Genomic DNA, 25,943 nt, shown 5'->3' with positions numbered 1-25,943 from the left:
GGGGCGGGGCGAGCCCGGCATGGGGCCTGGGGGCGGACGCGCTTCCGCGCCCCCTGGCGCCAGGCGGGGCTCGTCGCAGGTGTCACGGCCCTGGCCCCAGGTTCCTCCGCGGGCGGTTTCCCTGGGAACCAGCGCGAGCTGGAGCTGCGCTCTGTTTCGTGGGGCCCGCGCTCTGTTTCGCCGGGCCCGAGAGGCGGCCTGAGGTTAACTTCAAGCATGTTGGGCTCTCCAGGAGGGAGAAGAGGCACCTTTGCTGTGGGTTGAGGACTCCTAGAACCAACCTGAGACTCCGCGGCCATATACACCTTACGACGTGTGTGTGTGTGGCGGGGGATGGGAGGGGAGGAATCCTGTAGAACCCAGATCCCATCATTCCAGCAACTGCCAGAGCGTTCGAGAATGTCATGTCTGTACCTGTCTTCTCTCATCTTTTGTGCCAACTGTTTTATCAAACTTCTACCCCACTTTAGGTCTTCCAGGTAGGAAAAATACAGAAAGAGCCAAGATCCCAAAAATCAAAAAATAATAATAATAATAGAGGCAGTCATAGTATGTGTCTCTATGTTTAGCAAAAGAGAAACGTGCATTTATGTGATACACTTATTTAATAGGACCATCATTCTGGGTATTAATCTCATCTATTAGAGGCAGTAAAGAAAAGTGGACTATGTGTATGGTTGTTGGAGTCAGAATTACTGGGCTTGAGCCTGCCACCTGCTAGCTGAGTGACCTTAGGCAAATGAATCTCTCTAGCCCTAATTTTCTCATCAGTGAATGAGTATACAGAACCTGCCTCACTGAGTCATTAAGAGTTTAAATGGCTTAATTCATGTAAACACTTTGCGTACTTCATGACACAGAGTGCCTAATAAATATTAGCTATTGTTATTATACCATTATAACTATTATCATGCATCTGTAATCCAGAAACCTAGAAATCCAGTTTTTCTTATTTTATACCCCATCGCCAATATATCACCAAGTCTTATTCATCCTAATTTCTAAATAATTCTTAAATCCATCTTATCTGATATTCATTGCCACTAGAAATGACCTTTCTCATTAATGGATTCCTATTCTCTCTTACACCTCATAGCTGGTCATTTATTCATCAAACATTTTATTGCACTCCATCTGTGTGCCTCCTGTTAGACATAGGGACAGAGAAACCATTACAAAGTCCCCACCATCCACGGACTCAAACATATATAGGGAGACAAGTATGTCAATAGTAGCTACGTGAAATGAATAAATTAAATATACAGCAAACCACTTAGGCTCCCCAGTCTTGCCGTACTCACATACAACCCTGTATTTCCATATGCTGTTTCTTTTTATGTCTTGATCTCCTACCTTTTCCTTGCCTTGCTAATTATTTGTTATTCATTATTTAGCCTAGACATCAATTCCACTGTGAACCCTTCCCTATTGTTGGCCACTCAGCCCTATCCCAGCCACTCCAGTATGGGCTAAGTGCCCCTACCAGGGCTTCCATAACACCGTATCTCTTTGTAACACTTATCACATAGAGTTATAATTGTATCTGTATTTCTCCATTTTCCTGGACTGCGAGCTTCTTGAGAACAGGCACAAGGTCTGACATGCAGTAGGACTGACTCAGTAAATGCAGAATGAGTGAATGGCATGCATGCAGAGTGCAGTCTTGGTATGTGAATGTTTAGAGGACAAGTCCTATGATATATTCTACATAAGACCTAAGACATCATGATCTATAGGAAATAGTAAGCAGTAACCATATATGCCTGAGTCCTGTGTTGGTCCATTTACAAATCACCTGCCATCCATGAGGCTTTTTGAAATATACTGAAAGACGTTCCTCTTGAATACTTAACCTGTTAGCGCTGTTTGAGAAGAGTGATATAGATTGTTACCTATAATAATACTTCAGTGTTCTTGCAGCACAGAGACCAAGATACATTACAGAATATTAGACACTCAGAATCTCAGCCTACAAAGTATGTAAAGGGCTGTGAGCATCTTAAGTTTGATAGCTTACCTATATATAAAAAGGACAGCTATTTCACAAAATTTAAAAATGTGAAAGATTTGGATGGGCACGGTGGCTCATGCCTGTAATCCCAGCACTTTGGGAAGCCAAGGTGGGCAGATCCTTGAGGTAAGGAGTTCAAGACCAGCCTGGCCAACGTGGTGAATCCCCATCTCTACCAAAAAAAAAAAAATCAGCTGTGCATGGTGGCACACACCTGTAGTCCCAGCTACTTGGAAGGCTGAGGTGGGAGAATCACTTGAACCCGGGAGGCGGAGGCTGCAGTGAGCCGAGATCACGCCACTGCACTCCAGCCTGGGCGACAGAGTGACACCCTGTCTCAAAAGAACAAAACAAAAGGCCGCACGCGGTGGCTCACACCTGTAATCACAGCACTTTGGGAGGCTGAGGTGGGCAGATCACCTGAAGTCAGGAGTTCAAGACTAGTCTGGCCAACATGGTGAAACCCCATTTCTACCAAAAATATAAAAAATTAGTCGGGCATGGTGGCTGGCACCTGTAATCCCAGCTACTCGGGAGGCTGAGGCAGGAGAATCACTTGAACCTTGAATCACCTGAACTCGGGAGGCAGAGGTTGCAGTGAGCCGATCGCGCCATTGCACTCCAGCCTGGGTGACAAGAGTGAGACTCCATCTCAAAAAAAAAAAAAAAAAGAGCGAAAGATTTTATAGTGTGCTCAAGGTTGCCTTTTTCTCTTTATTTTTTTCTCTTTATTTTTTAAAAATGTAAATTATACATCTTAGTGTCAAATATAACGTATAAAATAATATTGCTTTTTTTTATCTTAAGACTTTCTCATTTATACCTTGGGCCAGAAAAAAAGCAGATGAGTGCAAATATATAGACATTGTAAATTGAACAAACCATTCTAAGGTTGTTACCCTTAGTTATAACTTTTATTACTTGTTTGCCTCTGTTTTGTTTTCAGAGTTAAGAAAATGTGTATTTTCATGGTATTTTCCAGTTGCAAACTGACTTCATGTTAATGATTACATGAGTCTTGTACAAAAAACAATTTGATGCAGGTGGAAAGGTAGTTATTCTTCATTTTTGTGGATGGGGAGCTTAGGCCACCAGAGTTAGGGCCCTGGTGTTTGGAATGCAGGTTAATATCTTATAAACAAATGAAGTGAAAACATATTGAACTTTTGTGTCTGGTAGTATGGCAGACTAGAGGCTCTGGCTGATTCTCAAACCAAAAGCAATATATATAAATATATATAAAACATCTTATCAAGCATATCAAAGAGTTGGCAAGAATATAAGAAACCCTGAAGGGCAAAAACTAGGTGTAAGTGAGAACCCAGACTGGTAAATAGTAACAATGCAAAAATGAAATGGAAAAAAAAGACAGTTATGGGAAAAATGTACCAAAAGTAATTAATCTATCATTTCCTTGTCTGCCAAAATAGTTAGTGAGTGCCAGTGCTTGTGTTCTCATAAAAACTGGCTTTTGCAACTCCTGTAAAAAAGCAGAGCAATCTCAAAAGTGTCTGTCATGATATTAATTATGGACAATCCTGTATTTCAGGCCCCCTTTCTGATGTTGGAATAAGTGACTGGGAAAAATTGGAAAGCTGAGAGAAAGGGTTTAAGAGAGAGCTTAGACTCTAAAAAGTATGATTCCCCCCTTCAAAAGAATCACTTTAACAAGCTACATATATATAACAAAACGTTTTGAGAATTGACTTTAGATCCAGTTTATCACACACACAAATTGCCATCCATCAAACAAATATTTATTTGTAGCTTCTCTGTGACAACTGTGTAAATAATTTTCAGTAAGAAGGAAGAGAAGGAGAGATGAGACACAGTGAGAGGGCTTCCTGGCCTCCCCTTACTTTTTAATTCCAGCTATTGCTCTATTACTGAGGCTTCCTTCATCCCTTCCCATAGGTTCTGTGAGAAATCCTTCTGTCCTTAAAATAATTCTCCCTTTTTTGCTTTACATAGCTTTGAATGATTCCTATTACTGCCACCAGAAAATTATCCTAAACTATATATTTTCATACAGGGATTGATTTCTGTAGCAGTTAAAAAGCTCAAAGTAACAGTAGCTTAAAGAAAATAAAATGTATTACTCTCACATCAGTGTAGGTGACTCTCTAATCAGCAGATCCATGGGCTCCTTCCATCATGTGGCTTTACCATCCTGAAATGCAGCTTCTACCTTATGATCCATCATGGCTGTTCAAGTTCCTTATATCCTTTTTCCAGCAAGCATAAAGGAGGTAGGGGCAGAAAGGAACACACGCGTCTATGCTAAGCCACTTACAGAAGTTGTATACATCACTACACTATGCTCCCTTGGTCAAGAGTAGTCTCTATTGGGTAGCCATGTGCCCAGCTAAAAATCAGTGGTTCTAACACTAATGAAGAAGGGGAGAACGTATATTAAAGAGAACTAGCAGTCTCTACTTCATCACCTGGCATGAGACTTAGGATGAGAGAAATGGTGATGGGGTAGAACATACAAATAGAACAAAGGCAGTGTTAGGAAAACATGCAGTGTGTTCAGAGATGGTAAGCAATGCAGCTTAGTTGGCTCATGGAACAAGTGCAGGTGGATAGATAAGCCTGGAAAGATATGCAGGAGCCAGATTGTGGAAAGATCATAAATGCCAGGCTGAAGAATATAGAATTTGATAGAAGAAGGTTTCTGAAAGATTTTTGAGCTGGAGAGTAAAATGATCAAAACAATGCTTTAGGAAGACTTGTGTTGGCAATGCCTAGAATATATTTGAGGAGAGAATGACTACAGGCAAGGAAATTAGATAGGAAGCTACAATGAGATAGTGCCTATACTTCATCAAAACAGAGAAGAGGAAACATTTCAAAGGATGTCTAATGCAACCAGTGATTAGATGTCTCACACCTCTCTCATGCACACACACACACACACACACACACACACACACACTCACACACAGAGCTTACTCAGCGTCCATTATACCTTTTTGAGATCAGCACATTGATGTTACTTGGAGAAGCATCTTTCCACCATATTTAGTCTGTATGATTCCAGTGAAACTGAATTCCCCCAACTCCAGGGGTGAATATGTGACCCACGCTTGACCAATCAGAGAATCCTAGTCTCTGTGATGGATTCATTGATAAGCAAATGACTCAAGTAGAGCCAATAAAAGTCAGTTCTGGGAGTTTTGGTTAATGTTGGGAAAAATGAATCTATGTGGATTGCTGAGAAAATCAAATGTAAGCTGCTGGCAACAATCTTGCCCCCACTGGAGAATATGCCTAAAAATGGAACTAACATGGAGACGGCAGATCTGAGAGAGAAGAAAACCAAGTGTGAGTCCTAATGACATCATTTTACTTCCTGGATCAACCTGTGACTGAAGCCAGAGACCCTGGAATTTTTAGTTACATGAACCAGTAATTTTCTCTTCGCTTATGCCAGATTATGTAGGGTTTTCTGCCACTAGCAACTGAATATACAGAAATAAAGGTGAGAAAGGAATCAATGAAAATTCCAAGTTTTAAAGATAGTATCATCTACCTTTGCCATACATAGTATTACCCAGACTTGGCTCTGATCAATTTTATCTGTTCCAAACAATCAAATCTACATTCAAAGGAGGATGTTTGGGGCTGGGCAGAGTGGCTCACACCTGTAATCCCAGCACTTTGGGAAGCTGAGTTGGGCAGATCACCTGAGGTCTGGAGTTCAAGACCAGCCTGTCCAAGAGATGGTAAAACCCCATCTCTACTAAAAATATAAAAATTAGCTGGGCGTGGTGTTGGGCGCCTGTAATCCCAGCTACTAGGGAGGCTGAGGCAGGAGAATCGCTTGAACCCGGGAGGTGGAAGTTACAGTGAACCAAGATTAGGCCACTGCATTCCAGCCTGGGCAACAGAATGAGACTCTATCTCAAAAAAGAAAGAAAGAGAAGGAAAGAAAGAAAAAGAAGGAAGGAAGGAAAAAGAAGGAGGGAGGGAGGAGAAAAAGAAAAGAAAAGGAAAGAAAAGGTGTTCTGTATGATTGGGAATGTTCACAGTAATGCCATGAAAACTCTGAAAATAATTAGAGTCATAGATTATTGGAGTTAGAAGAGACCTTTAAGTCATCTCCCCTCAACATCTATTTTCACAAATGAGAAAGCTGAGACCCCCAAAGAGGAAGTGATTTATCCAAGGTCACAGAGCTAAAATGTCCCAAAGCTGAGTCTTGAACCCAGGTCTTTGCAATACTAGTCTATATATTTCCATTGTATCATCCTGAACTTCAAAACAGGACATCTAAAAAATGTTGTTGAGTACATTTGAGATACATATAACACAAATACAGACAACTTCCCATGAAGCAACTATTTTGAAAAGACAATATTTATTTTGAAAGCATGGGAGTGGCAGCAATGTTCACCATATTCTTGTGAGGATAGATGGTCTTCTGCATAGTGTTGCTGTGACTCATGCCATTGTACATTAAGTGAAACCAACCATGCTGTGTTAACCACTAATAACTGGACCTGGTTAGATACCTGAGCCAAAAGCAACCCTGTGTGGCTAGATTGAAGATGAGAGACGCCAAACTTTAGAAGTGGCATGAAGCTCTCCCCAGTAGGGATCCTCTATTCCTTCGAGGGAAATCAACCCAGTCAGTCCCCCTCCCTTTGCAAATATGAATGCTAAGTATGCACACAGAGGGTGGTCATTCAAGTTCAACTGGTAACCCAAATCAAGATAAACTATTCTTCATTAGGCTTACTACATCCTCATTATAGAAATACTGGGGTCCACATATCCTGTAATACCTAATCTCTATATTTTTGCAATAATTATGCATGAATTCCTTTACTTATTGAGTGTCCTTTACATGCCAGATACTTTTCAGCTACTTGGAAAGTGACAGAGAATAAAATAATGTCCCTGCTTTAATAGCTTTTGCATTCTAATGGAAGAGACAGTCAATACAGACATAAATATATAACATAATGTCAAGTAATAATATGTGCTATGAAGAAAAATAAAGCAGGACTCATTACTTCATGAGAACTTTATCACATAGCCAAACATGGCTATAAGGGAAGACAGAAAATTTGGTCTGTATGTCAGCAGTCATCTGCTCAGGAAGAAAGAACTAGCAGTCTGCCACAAAAAAAAAATTAAAAAATAATAAAAATTAAAATGAAAAAAGTACGAGTAGAAACAGGGAAGAAGTTACACTTTGATGTATCTAACACATCCACAAATTAACGAACAATTCATCTTTTGTTTAAATTAACCTTAAGGTAGTATTTGCCTGATTATTCACATAAACACATAGATAATTTGTATTTCTTGGGTTACTTTGGGGGAGTCTTGTCTCTCAGTGTTTGCCCAATTTTGATGCTGTCATTCATCAGTTATTTATTGTGTGTCATTAGTGGGCTAGGTAATATTCAATAAACAGATGACAGAATATTTCCGAGATAGAAAAAGTTTCTGTATTCTCCAAGGAAAATATTCTTGCCTCAGTACCCCCACTATTGCTGCATATTTTATCTCAGCCAGTGGTTTTTTATTTTTTAAAGTGACAGATAAAATTGTATGTATTTACTGTGTACCCTCAGCCAGTCTTATTTATAAAAACAATATCTACTCTATTTCCTATACTAAGCGTTCTCACATAAATACCCATGCCCTTGTAAGTCATTCAGTTAATTATTGAGTGGCTACTAGGTACAATATCCAGCTGGTGAACCACTAGCATCAGAATCACCTGAGATACTTAGTTAACTCAGGCTTTATGAATCAGAAACTTTAAGAATTGGGCCCTATCTGAAATTTTTCAACAAACTTTAGAAGCAATTTTTATGACACTTTAGGAATCAACAGTAAAGAATGCATGGTACGAAGTAAAGCAGAAAATTCTCCAAACTACAATCTAGTTGGGTTAACATAATATATACATAAAACAGTGATTTTAAAAATGTATCCAGAGAGTAAAGATAGCATCCTCTATTCTTCCACCTCCCAGAAATTACTCAGTAACAAGGATAATGACAATAATACAAAATTCATTTTCATTGAAAACAGTAGATACCTGAAACCCTGAACTACAATATATGTGAAATACAGTGAATGGCAGAAATACTTTGATAAAAGATGTAAATGCCTACGGACTGCAGAAGACAACATCAACAAAGCACACTTCACAAAAGTAAGTGACTTATCTTAGAGACAAAACCAACAATCTTTCATTTGAAATAAAGGAATCAAGTATGTGGACAGGCAGCAGTGTCTTCCCTCAACCTGGTTTATCATAAAAGAGAAGGTGGTAGGGCGCCATTGGAAGAAGAATCATTCAGACATACCACATATGCAGGAAGCATTGTGTTTGTGAGGCAAAATGGAAAAAATATATATAGACTGTGATGTGAGCAGCCCTGTGATTGCCAATTTCTCTTAGTTAAAAGTAGAAGCTAAAGGAACTCATCTACACAACCTCTGTGTTATAAGCAGAATTCCTATTAGGCTGAAACATGGTCCAGGCCTCTCAGCACAAACCTTCTGCAAGCAGCATTTCTTGGAAAACCTCTCCTCCAAACATGAGCAATCAATCAAAAAGTAATCAGTCATCCAGGCACGGTGGTGCAGGCCTGTAGTTCCAGCTACTTGGGAGGCTGAGGTAGGGCATCTCTTGAGCCCAGGAGTTCGAGGCTAGCTTGGGCAACATAGTAAGATTCTCTCTAAAATTTTTTTTTAATTTTAAAAGTGCATATATAAAAACTATACACATTTTACAAAAATATATGCAAACAAAAAGATACATATTTGATGCATTTGTATGATTGCTTATCCAGGGGAGGATAGGAATAAGAATAAAAAGGAAACCACAAATAAATAAAACTAGCCTTCCATGAATCAATTATGATAATGTGGCATGAACTAATAAGTATGACTAACTAAACTTTCTTAAGTCCTTTCACTTGAAAATTTTTTTAAAAGCAGCAGAACCACAAAAGGAACTTAAATACGAATTGAAAAAGGGAGAGGAAAAAAATAACTATTTTAAAAATGAAGACAAAATTAACACAAACTTGGAATAAACACTTGTTAAGGGGGGAAAAAAAGCAAAATAAAAAATGTTTTAAGAATCACAAAATACCAGATTGAGAAAAGCAAGTTAAATGAAGTGAAAATGAAAAAAAGGGATTAGAGAGAAAATTATGTAAATGGAAAGAAACAAAAGAAATCCAATATGTATATAATCTAACAAAAGAATCTAGAAGTTGGAACAGGAAAAAAAAAAGCAGATAAATATTTTGAGACACTTTCCAGAAATAAAAGACCTAAATCTATAGATTGAAAGAGCATATCATATCCCAAATTAAAAAATGTCAAGAATAATCAAAGCAAGACCTAGTCTAGCATAGCTACTGGATTTCAAAGATAATGAAAGAATCTTTCATGCATCCAGAGCAAAATGATCAAGACATCTATAAGGGGGAAAAAATTAAAATGTAATTCTAAAGGTTTCATACCCAAGGATTTCATACCAGAGAAACTTATTCAAATAAAAATATAATGAACACTTTTGAACATGCAAGCAATATAGTTTTAATATTGCCCTTTTTTATAGGATATTCATAGAGAATGAATTTCAACCACCAAAGAGACGAATTTAGAAATATGGGCAGTGGGAGGAGACTGGTAGCAATCATTAAATCCATTATCTATAGAAGTAAGTCTAAAATAACATTGAGAATTATGGTCATAGAACAGAGAGTAACCATTGTAAGTCTTGACAATATCACAATGAAACAACCAACAAAAGCTGAAAGAGAAAAGAAATAAGGTAAACATAACAAAAATAATATAATTAGAGGGTAAAGAGGTGAGGAACAGGAAATACACTGTTCAATGCTTTCAATAATATATAAAAAATAGTTTCAAAGTTATTAAGATGACCACTGGAACAAAAATGCAAACCTTTCAAGTTCAAAACACATGCATACACAAAGAATATATATACAGGCCATATAGTGAAAAATAAATGAGCACTACAAACAAAACCTAACAAAAAAACAAAAGATAGGTAAAGTAAGATAAAACATGACATGATCTTCTTTTCAATAAGCACTGAAAATTTTCAATTAATTTTCTCAACTGGGATATCAGGGCAAATCTCAACCTTGTGCTATATACATAAGATACAGTGAAAACAAAATGATTTAGAAAGGTGGAAAATAAAAAGATAGGTGAAGGCATACCAAGCAAATTAAAACCAAGATCAAGATTTTATCTCCAAGTTAAATTCAAGAAAAAAGTATTAAATAAGACAAAGATAGGCACTTTATAAAACATGAGATGCAAAATTAAGATTTCACGCTTATGAATATCAATGTACCAAATAACATAAAACTGAAATTTATAAAGGAAAACTACATCAAATTCAAAGAGAAATCCACAGAAAACATAACTAGTTAATTTATCTCATCCAGAACAGATCAAGTGGTCAAAAATTAAGTAGGATATAGAAGGCCTAAATAACATAATTAGCAAGGTAGATTATATATGTACATTTATATACTTATAAGTTTATATAAATATGTGAGTGAGAATAATACATTTTCTTTTCATGTACCATAGACTAGTCACAAACATTGATTAAGTATCTAAAGGTGCTTCAGATAGGCCTAAAAATTTTGTCTCTAATGGACAAGGGAAATGCTCCTTTATTCTCAGCCCCCTTTATTATTTTTTATTTTTTTAATTCAGCTCTTTTTTTTAAATTTAAATGAGCACAAATGAAGAAAAAGAGTGAAATAAGATTGTACACACTCATTTCCAATTTTAACAATTATCAATGAAGTACCAATCTGCTTCATCTATATCTCCAACAACTTCTTGCCATCCTGCATTATTTTATATTTAGTTTCTTTATTAACTTTATTAAGGTATAATTTACATACCATAAAATTCACTCATTATAAGTATATGAATCAATAATTGTTAGCAAATGTATAGAGTTGTGCAACCACACTACATTCCAGTTTAAGAACATTTCCATTATCCCCAAAAGATCCTTCATGTCCATTTGCAATAATTTTACTCTTACCCCAGTTCTAGGCAACCACTGATCTGTTTTCTGTCTATATATTTGTCTTTTCTCTCAACTCCTTTTAACTACGGCTAGCTTCTCTTTTGTTTCATTTGCATATTGAACTTCCAGCTTGGAAAAAAAAAAGTTTGAAAACCATTATGACACACACTTACTTAAAAAACAATGTAAAAATATATTTTATTTTAAATTTAAGATGTACATCCCATGTGCAAAATATATGGAATGGAATGCTCCAAAGCAGCAGTATCCAGTATGTGATCTAACTGATCCTGGTTAGGTAGAACACAGAAGCTTTGCAAAGACTATCTCAAAAAGGAATTTGAGAAGTTTGGTCTAAACATGGATGTTTATTGTATGTGGGGTATCTACAGTGAAAGAGGGGAGAAATGCTTTAATACTAATTTAAGCGTTAAAGTGGTCTGATGCTCCTTGCATCATTCATCGGGTGTGTTTTTCATTTGAGCTTTGCAAGAAAGCTTTTCCTGGTCTAAGAATAGAAATTATCATGGTTGTCAACATTCTTCATGCCTGTACTCCTAACCGTCATCAGTTTGGGCAAAGACAAAACAGCGTATGCAGTCTGGGTTTATTTGAATGCAGTCAGAAGTGTAGGTTATGGGTATTTGTTAAAGAGATGTTTTGTTAAAGAGAGGTCAAGAACTTTGGGGAATTAAAGAGCTGTCACTGGCCCAACTTATTCAACATTCAGGGGCCCAAGAGATTGTGCTTTCTTGTTCTGATGAAACATCTGAATATACTGAACTTGAAATCACAGGGGAAAGGAAGGGCTTTTGTTTCAGAAAGTAAAAATCTCAGGCATAAACCAGGCATATGAGTTGAGCTCAGGTCAACCGCCTTGAGCTTAATGGGATTACAGATTTTGAGGAGTTGCTGTACTATTTTGGTAGAAATAAAGTCCGAATTTTAGAAGACATATTCTGATGAACATGAATCATACTTTAAGTTTCTGCAGCTGCTTTTGGTGTGCAAACCCCAAGATGTGTTTGAATTACCAAGTGTCTCCCCTATCTGTGCAGCTTGATTGCAAGAGGAATTTAATTTCACAGACCTGAAAGGGAAACATGCTATCAAAAAAGACAAAATTTAATTAGAATTTGAGTAGTGGTATATGAATCACAAAATTATCCTAAATTTTATTCTTCCATGAAACTACTGAAATCCAGACTGATAGCAATCATACTATCAGAAACAAAAATTTGGAGTAGAAATTCAGCTATATCCTACCTGAATACAGTCTAGACAGTCCAAGAATTGTTTAGTCACATGTATAACTGGATTATCATTGACATAATCAAAATTAATTAACAAGTTTCTGAATCAGGTAAGTATCTTTCAGGACCAAAAATACTCTGACATCATCCCTGTGTGAAATTATTCTTGCCAGACAAGCAGGCACTTTTGGCCACAAGAAATGGGCATCTGTCCCCAATTCAATGCTAGCAATGCCAACTTAGGGCCCAGATGATTCAGGTAATTGTAGAACCTGACCTTGAGGCAAAGAGTTGGAAACAGTGTTAGAAATACCTGAATATTGCTTAGCCTGATATTTTATAAGAAGTAAATGAACAGCACATACTCCTAATTGGTCTGTCTCTTGGGGTCCTGAAATTTCCAGCGTATTGCAATTATGAGGCTTTTTTTTTTTTTTTTTTTTTTTTGAGATGGAGTCTCGCTCTGTCACCCAGGCTGGAGTGCAGTAGTGCAATCTCAGCTCACTGCAACCTCTGCCTCCTAGGTTCAAGCAATTCTCATGCCTCAGCCTCCTGAGTAGCTGGGATTACAGACACCTGCCACCACGCCCAGCTAATATTTTGTATTTTTAGTAGAGACCGGGTTTCACCATGTTGGACTAGGCTGGTCTCAAACTCCTGACCTCAGGTTATCTGCCCACCTCAGCCTCCCAAAGTGCTAGGATTACAGACCCGAGCCACCACTCCCAGCCCAATTATTAGGCTTTGAGTAACATCTAGCCAAGAGATATGAGTCATACCTAGTTTTGGTAGGCTATATATGCATTTTTATTAACAGAGTTGATTAGGAGAGAAATCAGGCCACATGCTTATAGATTTCTAATTATTCCTAAAATGTGAACATTACTATTCTAAAGAGTTAGAGAAGACTTCTGGCATGAACATGAGTGGGTATATTTGTATTTTCACTTTTCTATCTTTGAAAATCATTCTGGATACAAAAGGATAAAAACACAAACCCCACCTTCCAAAATCTGCAAGTCCATTTTTTTTTCTTTTGCAGAGTACAACACAAATATACTGCCCAGGTTCTAAAACATGTATAAGAGTTAACAAAATCAGCTGAGGTTGAGCAGAAATTGTATAGGAAAAAATAGGAAAAACACAGGGACCAATCTCAGCTGCAAGAAGGTTCAGCTAGACACTGCAAGCAAAAGTATAACTCCTGAAGGTAAGAGACATATCCTGAGTTACAGAAACATTATCCTTGTTTACAAAAGTGGATGTGGGAACTGGGGCAAACCATGCTAGCAACAAAAGTCCCCTGTACCCAGTTTGATTCAAAAAGACAGTGCAAGTGAGACTACACAAAGAATCACACAGATAAGCCATATTCACAGGAAGCAGTCTATTCATGTGGCAGCAGAGAAGTGAGTCTGCACTTAGTCAAAAACAGCTTCTTCCTAACCTTGCTCCCATACATACCAGAACTCTTGCAAATAGTTGGTCCAGGAAGACCCAGTTGACTCAATGATAATAAATAGGAAAGGGAAAGGAAGTAGCACATCACCAATACAAAGAAACAATAACAAAATTTTAGAAAAAGGAGCAAAATCTAACAGATGAAGAATGCTTTACAAGTGAAATGGTAGCTTTGGCAGATGAAATTTTTAGAAATAACTTTCCTTGAATTAGAGAAAAGAGTGAGACCATAACCCCAATAAAAATACAATTATAAAACATAAATATAGGAATTTGAGGAAGATTTAGAGAGATAGGAGGTGATAAAATGCAACGGAAGAATTCAGAAAAGAAGTAGTAGAAAAAACAAAACCATCACAGAAATAAAGACAAAATTAGAAGGGAAGTGAGAAAGAAAAGAAACATAAGGGAAGATAATAAGAAATATAGAGAAAAGAGAAAAAAAGCAAAATGAAATGAAAAATAGAAAGGATTAGACACAAAATAATATATACAGGAAACAGGCAAAGGAGGTTTTTTAAAAAAAAACTTACAACTAGTGCCCCCAAGGAAAAGATCCAAAATAATGGAACAAACAAATACTTAAAGATATGATTGAAGAAAACTTTTCTCAAAAAAAAAAAGTACACCTATTTATTGAAAGGATGTAGTATATGCCAGGGACATTTTACCTGACATAATTACTGACTACAATGAAAAGGAAATAATCCTTTGGAGAGGTTACAGATAATCAATCAAATCCTTTGTAGAGGTTGCAGATAATCAAACCACTTATAAAGGGAAGTGCCAGGCTGTCCTTAAATCTCTACACAAGAACATCTGTTCCAAGAAGACATTAGAGCAATGTATACAAGATACTCAAGTAGAAAAAGTGGACACAAAGTCTTTATGTCTAGCCAAACTGTCTTTCAAGTATAAAAACTACAAAGAGTTTAAAATATGCAAAAATTCGGCTAGCATTGTTTCTATTAGACCTTCTTAGGAAAACTACTAAAGATGAACTTTAGGTAACAAAAGATAATGGGCACAAGGCCAGTAAAAGGACTGCTTGTGAACATTGTATCATTAACGAATGATGTCTTTCCTTTGTGCCCTCCTGGAATTCATCCATCACCAGCCAAATCCCCTATATCCTTAGCCTCTTCTCTGAACATTTCATTCACCCTCTTGCTCTAGAAAACCAGCTCTCTCCTGAGGATATGCTTCCCCTGAAGCCATCTTACATAGTGGCTGCTTTTTTTCTTCCACTGTCCTTATATATCTGGGCCTACATTTGGGGAAGGCCACCTCTTTGCTCCTCGTTGCCACTTTCAGACTTTTCTCGCTTGCCTCCCTAAAATTCTCCCAAGTTAAATCGCATGTTATCAAATTAACTCACCCAAAAATGTTCATTTTTGCTGTCATCTATTGACACCTGGGTCAGTCTTTTTCATTTCTCAATGCTATTAGCTCCAGTCTGATAATATCTCTCTTTAGTCTTAATTCTTAGTGATTTCAACAACTAAGGTAGGTGATCCTTCCAACACCATAGTTTGTCAGTTTTTTTTTTAACTTCTTTGCTCAAATAACCTTGTTCTCCACCATACCTCAGTCACTCACCCTATGGTCATGCTCTAGATTGTGTCATTATCAATAACTTAGTTATCTTAGTTTCATCATTCTATTCCCAGACATCTCGCTTTCTGTCTTTCCAGTTTACTCCCTTTGATGCCCCGTGATGGTTAATACTGAGTGTTAACTTGATTGGATTGAAGGATACAAAGTATTGACCCTGGGTGTGTCTGTGAGGGTTTTGCCAAAGGAGATTAACATTTGAGTCAGTGGACTCGGCAAGGCAGACTCACCCTTAATCTGGGTGGGCACCATCTAATCAGCTGCCAGCAAGACCGGAATATACGCAGACAGAAAAATGTGAAAAGAGAGACTGGCCTAGCCTCCCAGCCTACATCTTTCTCCCATGCTGGATGCTTCCTGTCCTCAAACACCAGAGTCCAGGTTCTTCAGTTTTGGAACTTGGACTGGCTCTCCTTGCTCCTCAGCCTGCAGATGGCCTATTGTGGGACCTTGTGATTGTGTGAGTTAATACTCAATAAACTCCCCTTATCTATAAATATATATATATTTATATATATAGTCCATTAGTTCTGTCATCTATATATAAATTTATATATGTTATATAATATATATTATATAATTATATATATTATATTATAAATATAATATATATTATATAATATATTATATTATAAATATAATATATATTATAAAATTATATATGTTATATAATATATAATATATATAATATATAATATATAAAATATAATATATATTATATTATTATTATATATTTTTATATAATACATATTATATATTTATATATATTTATATATATTTATATATAATATATATATATTCCATTTGTTCTGTCCCTCTAGAGAACCCTGACTAATACACACCACAACAATCCTTCGAGCCTTAATCAAGGGGGAAAAGTGGCATATATACAAAGTTATTTATTGCAGCATTGTCCCTGATAGAATATTATAAACAACCAAATGTACATCTTAAAAGGCTAGGTTTAAAAAATTATTTAAGGGCTGGGTGTGGTGGCTCACGCCTGTAATCCCAGCACTTTGGGAGGCCAAGGTGGGTGGATCATTTGAGGTGAGGAGTTCGAGACCAGCCTGGCCAACATGGTGAAACCCCATCTCTATTAAAAATACAAAAATTAGCCAGGTGTGGTGGCAGGCACCTGTAATCCCAGCTACTTGGGAGGCTGAGGCAGTAGAATCACTTGAACCCAGGAGGTGGAGGTTGCAGTGTGGCGAGATTGCACCATTGCACTCCAGTCTGGGCGACAGAGTGAGACTCTGTCTTTAAAAAAAAAAAAAAAATGTATTTAAGGAAGGGAGCAGTTACTTGAGCCAGGAAACAAAGAAGTATATGGAGAGGGTTGCCTGATAGGAGCTGTCACCTTCAGCCAGAAGGTGCAGCCAGCCTGTGGTGGTGACACAGCAAGGGAGGAACCTTGGAAATAAGTACTCAACCTCCCTCTTATCACTCTCTCTTGTTTTTTGCCATTGACTCAGAAACTGAATAATAGTTATTAAATTACCTTTTTTAGGTCACTTTGAGAAGATGAGGTATCAACAGCCACTACTATTAGGCAAGGTACAAGTATCACAACACTAGTGCCATCTGAGAATCCATGTCAACCCTTAGCTAAGGAAGTAGCTCCCAACCTGGAGATCTCTGGGTCCTTGAGGACTCTTAAAGTAGTTATGGAGCTCATTGAACTATTTTCAACATTTCAAAAAGATATCACGTAGCAATTGTACATCCATCCTTAATAAAACTGCACAAGCAAACTGAAATGTTATGTTTTCTAGCTTTGAGTTGATGTAATATGAACTCAATGCCGACCAGAAGTGTGATAGGTGGTTTTATACAACTTTGATTAATAAAGAAACGTGCATCATTTTAAAGAGAAATGAACCCAAGTGTAGATTCCAAGAATAGGCAAGTTCTAGGTCTTTCTCAATTGTAGACAGTCACTGAATCTAGGAGGTACTGTTTATAATTTACAAAATTATTTTACCACTAACAATCACAAAATATATTCCATTATTAGGATATCATAACTAAAAGATAGATATTGCTGTTTGTTTACCTGGAATTATTGACTATGTGATAAATAATCAACAGTGTAACATGTTTACATTAAAAACATTAAATAATATCATGTAAAATAGAAACATATTGTTCTGGTTCTAAATTTAGTGGTCAGATTAGATTTTTTTTTAAGAGTCTGGAAGCACTCTTTGGTTCACTCAACATTACTAGTCAAGCACCTTTCAGGGCTGGATTACATAGAATTTTGTCCTGTCTATTTGGTCTGATCAATTTTTAAACAGTTTCATGCAGAATTTGCCTTCTGTTTTATAGCAAAGTCTATGTTATTAAGCTTCTTTGATAAATAAATCAAAAGGGTACTAGAAGAAAGAGTATTTTGTATTCTGTAATACAATTACTGTCTCAAGGGGTTAGTTGACTTTTAAAATAAAGTAACAGGGTTCATTAAAGTCAGGAAAATTTGCAGATTTCAGAAATGCTATAGTTAAATATTTTAGGGTAATTGGGGGAAGGGTACCAGAGTAATCTTCAGAGGCTTAGCAGTGAGTTGGAGACAGAGAAGGAAGAGCTGCCTAGAAAATAGAAAAAGCAGATGGAATTCCTGTTCCTTCCCATAAGGGATCATTAAGTTCAAAACTGTCAAGATGTCAAAGCGTTAACAAGATTAAAAACAAAAGATAAAAGGTTTTCCTCCAAAACAAGCCTGAAAACTGAGGTGCTTTTGATGTGGAAGACATGTAAAATTTCCCATGTGGTGGTGGTTTTCTTATCAATGAACACTTGAAACCCCTTGTCAGGGAATGCAGTGTGACCTGTCTCCCAAGGTCTCACCTTTTAGCCATTGCCTGACTAATTTCATCTGCCTCCACGATAGGGCTCACAAAACCAGGCTGGGCAAAGTCTGATCCATAGAATTCTATTTCTCTATCCATTCAAGACACTTATTCACTAACAAAGTAACTCAAATGGAAAAGCTTTGGTAATATGCAAAAATAAAAAACAATCTCCTCTCAGGGTTCAGAGCCTCCTGGGAGAGAAGCATACCTTATCAATGTCACAGACCTCCATTTGAAAAGCTAGCAGATCCCAGTCAGGGGCATAAGCTCAACTGCCAGAGCCAGGGCAAAGTGCAATGGGCCATCGTTAATGCAGTCACAACTATCAGATCAGTAAAGCTCCAGACAGGCATGGTGACTGATTTTAAAAATAAGATCTTTCTTTTCAAATTATTCTTGTACGTTAAAGCTGTCCTCCCCAAAGACTCGTGCAATAGTGTAAAACTTGGGAGACAACCTGAATGTCCATCAATAGGGAAATGGCAAAATAAATTATAGCATATCCATTCTCTTGAGTCTTAGGCATTTGTTAAAAAGGATACGTTTGATCTCAAAATACTAACATTAAAAAAATGGAGCTTTTAACAAATAAGCAAATAGGACAGGAAAATACGATTCAGTTTTGCAAAACAAGTGTATTGTATGCAATCTTTGTGCACCTCCTCAGATTTTCTCTACTGCCTCTTTTTTTTCTGAAAGTAATCTCCACACCCCTATTGCACCCCTACCACAACCACTGCCTTTACTGAGCTCCCAGGGCTGGCCAGAGTTCGATTGGAACCCTGAGCCTGCATGGCCATTAGTCCTGACATGCTGAGCCCTATCAGCATTGAGTTGTCACTCTTTTTCTAGGTTTAGATGAAATGCCACACTATGGAGCAAGTGGGGCAGGGGGCAGGATTGGCTTCCTGAGTGTCTGCCAAGGGCTGGAAATATAGGAAATTATCTTTTTAGGGGGTGAAATTTGGCCCATGGGATATGAGAGGGTACCAAGGAGAAAAAAATCCCTCCCCTTTCTTCCTGCAGTGGGCTACTCTGAAGCGTGGTTTCTTCTTGCAGCTTTTCCAGAGGTGTCCTGCATGCTGAGTGGACATGTCTGCCAAGCATCTGCTATGTCTTTGCCAGGTCCCTTGTGAAATGGTGCTCTTAAGACTTCTCAACAGAATATGACCAAAGAATTAAAGTTAGTGGTGGAAATAGCAGTTACAAGTGAGAGCTATCATTCTGTGACCTAGATCAAGGCCTTGTATCCAAAACTTGGTCTAAGTCTCCTTTTAAGTAGCTCCAGAACTGCAATAACAACATTTGTCCAACTTTAAATTACAGGCATGAATGGAGAACACAGGTGACACAGGCAAATTATATTTACTTATGCAATATGAATTATCCTGATACTTTGTGCCAGGAAATGTTCTAAGTGCTGGGAATTTAGCAGTAAAGAAAGGGGACAAAAATCCTCACCCACATGGAGTTTATTTTCTAGAATTGGAGGGGAGTGGATTGGGAGAACAGTAACCAAGGGTATCAAAAATTCATTTTAGCCCTTAGTTTCCTAGCAAAGCCAGCTCTGAAAAAAACTTGTCAAAGCAAGATTTCTGTCATTTCCTTCCCTGGGGCTAGAAGCCTTTTGCACCATGTTTAGCAGCTTTCCCACTTCCACCCCTCCCAAAGACTTACTCTGGGCTGTGTGTCTGGTCAGCTGTGTGTCTTTTCCCCCAGGAGTTGCTCATTGTGTTTCAAGGCTGTTAGCTCAGCTAATGTGTTTTTTTATTTTAATAACTTCATAATACTAATAGTCTCTGATATTTGCAGAGTGCTTTTGTATTTACAGAGCATTTTCACTTACAGTAACCATTTTATTCATACTCCAACTCCCATGATATAGTCAGAACAGGTTTTATTTTCCTCCTTTTGCTGCTGAAAAGACTGTCTGAGAAGTTACATACTTTGCCCAGGGTCATCCAGCTAGGAAGAGCAGAGCCAACATGAGGATCCTTCTAACTTCTTAATAGTGTTATTGCCTCTGTACTTTTGGGGCTATTTCTCTCCAGATAGAATTTTAATTATTTTGATCACATTTAATTATAATAATGCTATGGGTAAAAATGCGGAGCTCCAGAGTGGGCTGGTGGAAAAGAACACCTGGGGCAGGTGTGTCTGTGGTATCTTAAATAAATTAGATAGATTTTCTTTTCCACCTTCAGATAGAGCCAATGCTGTCAGAATCACTTTCAAGTAATAGATATATGACTGATTAGACTAAGTAATACAGCCGTGGGCCAGTGTTTATAGGCAACTAGGGCGCTTCTGGTGCAGCTGCAGTTCTTTCTCTCTGCATGCTGGTTGTCAGGAGCCAGCAGTCCCCACCCCGCCCCCCTTCACCCCCACTCCAGAGTCAGCATCCAGAAGATATGATTTGTTCTCCCCTTCCCCCCATATCTGATATTGCTAGGGTGACCATGTAACTATTGTCCGGGAGAAAAAGGAGAGAAAAAGGAGGCGCTATTAAATAATTACACCAGGACAACAGGTGTAAACCAGGACTCTACATTTCACCACTGAACAAGGGGTGAAAACTTTAAAAATAATAATAATAATAATGATAATTGATTACAAAAGAAGTCCTGAAAAGTTGCATGTTACATAAATGAAATTTCAAATATATAGGAAAGCTAGCTAATTAAGGAAATTCTTAACTATAAATTCTCTGGAAACGTAAGAAAAAAAGTTTCACAAAACACTTTACTATCTTTTATGTAAGGCTGTAAAGTTTAAATTTTCTATAACAGTTTCTTAATACATGCAATATATATTGGTCGCTGCTACACGTAGTCGAACATTTAATTCTCACAGAAAGCCTGTGGAATGGTGTGCCTTGTTAAGATATCATGCTAGAACAGATACTACTGCCCACCCTACCAACAAAATCTTTATTCATATCATTTGCTTTGTTTTTTAATATTGTAAAATAATACATGCTCATTACAAAAAATTAGAAAAATATAGAAAAGTAGAAAACAAAATAAATCACCCTTAATCATCACCTCACCAATAACCATTAGTAACATTCTGATGTATTTTTTCAAATGTTTGTATTTGTACAACTATTTTTGACTTAATTGTGATCGTACTATATTAACTATCCTGCTTTTCTCTTAAATTATATTACACATATTTTGCCATCCCATTATGAATTGTTTATAAGCCTAATCACAGTAATCTATTATGTGAGAAACACCTTGTTTACTTAACTATTCCCAGTTCGTAGGGCATTTGAGTTGCTTCCGATTTCTTATTATAAATAATGCCACAATGAAGACTTCATACTAAAAGCTCATTTGGTAGTTCATGTTATTTCTTGAAGCTAGATTTCAGAAACTGAAATTATCTTAAAGTAAATGAACATATTTTAGGTTCTTGTTACATATTTAAAATTGCCTTCCAACAGGTTTTTCTTCAGTTTACATACCCATCAAAAATAAATATGACTCTCACCAGCACTGAATATTTTCATATATGAAACATATGGTTTTTGTTCTGTGTTTCTTTGATTTCTACAGAGACCTAGCATTTTCCCATATACTGACTAACCTAATTGCATTTTCTATATTTTTGTTCATATTATTTGTACACCAGAGTTGTTACTAAAAGTACAAATTCTAAATATCTATAAAATTACCTTAAAGAGTTCTTCATGTTTTGACTTGATAAAAATTACAAGATCTGGCCGGGCGCAGTGGCTCACACCTGTAATCCCAGCACTTTGGGAGGCCGAGGCGGGTGGATCACCTGAGGTCAGGACCAGCCTGGCCAACATGATGAAACCCTGTCTCTACTGAAAATACAAAAATTAGCCAGGCATGGTGGTGTGTGCCTATAATCCCAGCTCCTCGGGAGGGTGAGGCAGAAGAATCACTTGAACCCAGGAAGCAGAGGTTGCAGTAAGCCAAATCATGCCACTGCACTCTAGCCTGGGTGACAGAGCGAGACTCCATCTCAAAAAAAAAAAAAAGGTACAAGATCTAATAGGAATTATTACATGGATTAAGGATTGAGGAAAATATACAGTTTTCCATATGACATTAATTTCCATCCTCATTGAGAATTGGTGGAACCCTGAGTCTTGGAGGCCTCTAAGGCAATGTTCTTGGTCCCAGTCAGTGAGGGTCATATTCTGTATTCATAGTCTAAGTTTCCTGATTGCCTTCCTCTGTGTTTTAATGTTTAGCTATTTCATGCCTCCTCTTGTAGAAGCTGAAGTAGGTATTATTGCCATCTGAACAGATAAGAAAATAAGGGTTCAGATAGGCATGTGACTTGCACAAGGTCACACAGCTGGTAAAGAGTAGAACCCTTTCTGATTAAAATCCTCACGTTCATTCCACTGGTATTCCACCTGAAGTCAGATGTTTAAGAACATTCAGGAAAAGAAGGAAGAAAGAGACCTGAAAAATTTATTAAAATAGCAGCCATTAAGTACTAGAGGTGCCTTAGCCAGACTGTACTGAGCATTAGCAAGATAAAAAGAATTCATTTCATATTCTCCAGGTTTTACTTTTCAATTTGTATAAAAATTCCTACTTATCCACAGCCTGGCTCTTTTAAGTATTATCTTACCCGAGAGGCAGTAGAGCACAGTGGATGAGTTCAGGCTCTGAAATCCATCTGCCTGAATTTTAATCCCAGCTTTGCCATTTGCTACCTGTTGTAACCTAGGAACGTTACTCAAATGCTCTGTGCCCTCAGTTTCCTAAACAGTACAGAGAAAAAGTATAATAATAATAGTACTTACCATATAGAGTTGTAGGGAAAAGTACATGAGTTAATACATGTAAAACACATGACATAGTGCCTAGCCTGTGGAAGTATGCAAGTAATGTTAGTTGTTGTTGCTGTCATTATACCATTATATGTATTGATTTCATTTAACCATGACAACCCTATGATCCTGTGACAACCTTACTGTGATCCCCCTTTGACTAATGAGAAAACAGAAGTTATACTAATTATGAAAACATAGCATAAAACACTATTCAAACCTAAAAGAGAATCTCTGGCTGTAAGTGTGAACTAGATTTGAAAAACACAATACATCAATGAAATATAAAAAGTTAAGGGAAATAAGTTACATTTTACATCAAAAACAAATTAAGTAATATGAGATGTTAACATAAAACATTTTTGTCGGCACTGAATGTGCAAGAAATATTGTAGAGATTTTTAAATGTTTTTATTTGTATCATGAAGAATCCTTAGAAAAAAACTGTCTAACCCAGAAGTGTAGCGGGGATGCTGACAGATGTTACAGCCATCCTCCTTTGTACTATTTAAATACCATGGATTCTGTTCTTGATAGACTTGAATGCTTGATTTCAGGTGCCTATGACTCATATTTGTAAATAATTAATACATGTATTAAAAACACATTTTATGCATCAACAGATACTTTCATTTTGAATGTAAAGTGCACACACCCCAAACATTTTCTTTAAAAAAAATCAATCTTTATTGAAAATAACCATGAATCAAAATTCTAAGGGAAATCAACATAACTAAAATAGTTGCGTGAGTACTGTCCTTAAGAAATAAGAATTTGGGAGAAATAGTTACCCTCACCTTCTTCCTCTCATTCCCAGATACAGGAAAAGACCTTAACTGAGGGATGGTTTCCTGCTGTGTCCTCGGAACCCCGGGGCCTGGTTCATAGAGACAAGTAAGCAGTGACTGAAGAAAGTTGCAAATGTGAAGACCTAGAATTTACCAATGAATGACAATTTGAATGTGAGAAGCTTAGAAACAGAGAAGATGGTGGTCAGCAAGGGAAGAAGAAAAATAAAAACATGGGAAAAAATGAGAGGAATGGATATAGGCAGAGGACCAAATGGCATCAAACTCACAGCAAATAGGCTAGATTCACCTATTTCAAAAGGAAATTCTTTCTAGCATAAAGAAAAGACAAATATTTAAGGTGATGAATATCTCAACTACACTAATTTGATCTTTGACTCAAATTATATGAATGTATTAAATTATCACCTATACCCTGAAACTATGCACATCTATTATGCATCAATAAATAATTATTTAAAAAAATAGAAATGCTAGAACCGAAAAACTCAATAAAGAAATTAAAAAAGAAAATCAAGCTACTGAAGAGATCCCTGGGCTGTGACGGAAACAAATAAAATGGCTTATTTCTAAGGGCACTCAACTATTGAGTAAGTCTGAGCCGAAAGGTATAAAGTACCTTTGGCAAATAATAATAATAATAACCACAAAAATAAGCTTCTTAGATAGCCTATTGCTTTGTGGTTATAATAATTATACACTCCACTGGATAGCAAGCAATCTACTTATCTACACGTGTAAGTTTGACTTGAAGTTTCTTCTATTTTTCATCTGCTGGAGTAACTCAATTACTAGGCCATCTGTATTTGCAAATCTGCAAAGTGAATGTTGTCATCCAGTAGCCTTGCCACATGTGTCCTGAGTACTTTTTACATTCTTTAGCTTCCTTGATTCACTTCAGCCACCCTAGAAATTACTGAGTTTCAAATTAGATTAAGTCTCCCTGAGAAGTGAAATAAATATTGGATGGAGAGAAGGAAAGAAGATTCAGATGGGTGGGGATGAAGAATGAGCCATGTGAAGGAAGCATGTTTGCTAATAAACCTCACGGAGGATGACCTGAGTACACAATGCGGTTTCATATTTTTATCTTAATGCTGCTCATTATAGCCAACTATAATCTCTGCCTGCCTGACAATGAATGGTTTGTGTATATGTCTGTTCGCCCACCTAGACCTGGAATTCCCTGAAAGCAGAACCTAGTCTTCATCTGTGTATCCCCAGCTCCTAGAATCAGGACTGGCACAAAGCTGTTACTCAGTATCTTTTTGTTGAATGAAGGAAGCAAAGACTCAAATACATTTTTTCATTTTTTTCACCTTATGAAACTTTTGGCCTCATAAAACTTTTTGACTTATGAAACTTTCTTAAGGGCTATGAAGTAAGGTTGAATGCATTGCTTTGTGTTCAAAATCCCTTCAGCCCCTGTGGTAGTCAATGGAAATTTATATAATCTGATTACTTATTATATCACCAAACCTCCAGAGTTGGGCACAGACTGGAGGGTGAACCCACCAACTAAAAGAGGCAGAGGGACACATGAGTGTTCACACAAGTGATAAATTAACATAAACTACTTTAAAGGTTATTTAAAATTTACATGTCTTGGAGTTAACCCTAAAGTAGCAGTTCTTAATTTAGGGCTCATGGATCTTTAGCAAGTCCAAGGATGAATTTTAGGGGGCATATTTATGAACCACAAAAACAAACATCAAAGACAAAATGAGTTACACGAAGACATGTGTTTTGGAAGGGAGGTGATCTACAGCTGTCATTAGATTATTGAAGGAGCCTATGATCCAAAAATAATATAATTCATAACTTCAAACAGATATTTTCAGAGTATGACAAGAAATATGCACAAGGATGTTCATCATGGCATAGAGAGAGTGGAAAATTGGAAGTAATCCAAATGGATTTCAATAAAGGAGTGTTGAGCACATAAATAAAACATATGTGATATGCTACATACGGATTACACATTGTTGAGGGAAAGGGCAGGTTATTGCACAGCATGTGTGGTATGGTCTTATTTATGGAATTAATATACATGTGTA

The 25,943-nt window shown here is 37.1% G+C and overlaps 1 long non-coding RNA gene across 1 annotated transcript; it reads left to right on the top strand.

Annotated features, from left to right (window-relative positions):
* The first annotated feature begins 69 nt into the window (after positions 1-69).
* Positions 70-25,851, top strand: LOC130540672 (uncharacterized). Its single transcript, XR_008954663.1, has 4 exons — positions 70-479; positions 8,066-8,189; positions 13,371-13,538; positions 23,895-25,851. It is a non-coding gene; the product is annotated as an uncharacterized LOC130540672 (long non-coding RNA).
* The last annotated feature ends 92 nt before the right edge of the window (positions 25,852-25,943 follow it).

This window comes from Pan paniscus, chromosome 10, assembly GCF_029289425.2.
Source record: "Pan paniscus chromosome 10, NHGRI_mPanPan1-v2.0_pri, whole genome shotgun sequence".
Taxonomy (NCBI): Eukaryota; Metazoa; Chordata; class Mammalia; order Primates; family Hominidae; genus Pan; species Pan paniscus.
The sequence above is the reverse complement of the archived record's forward strand: the minus strand, read 5'-3'. Positions and strand labels throughout refer to the sequence as shown.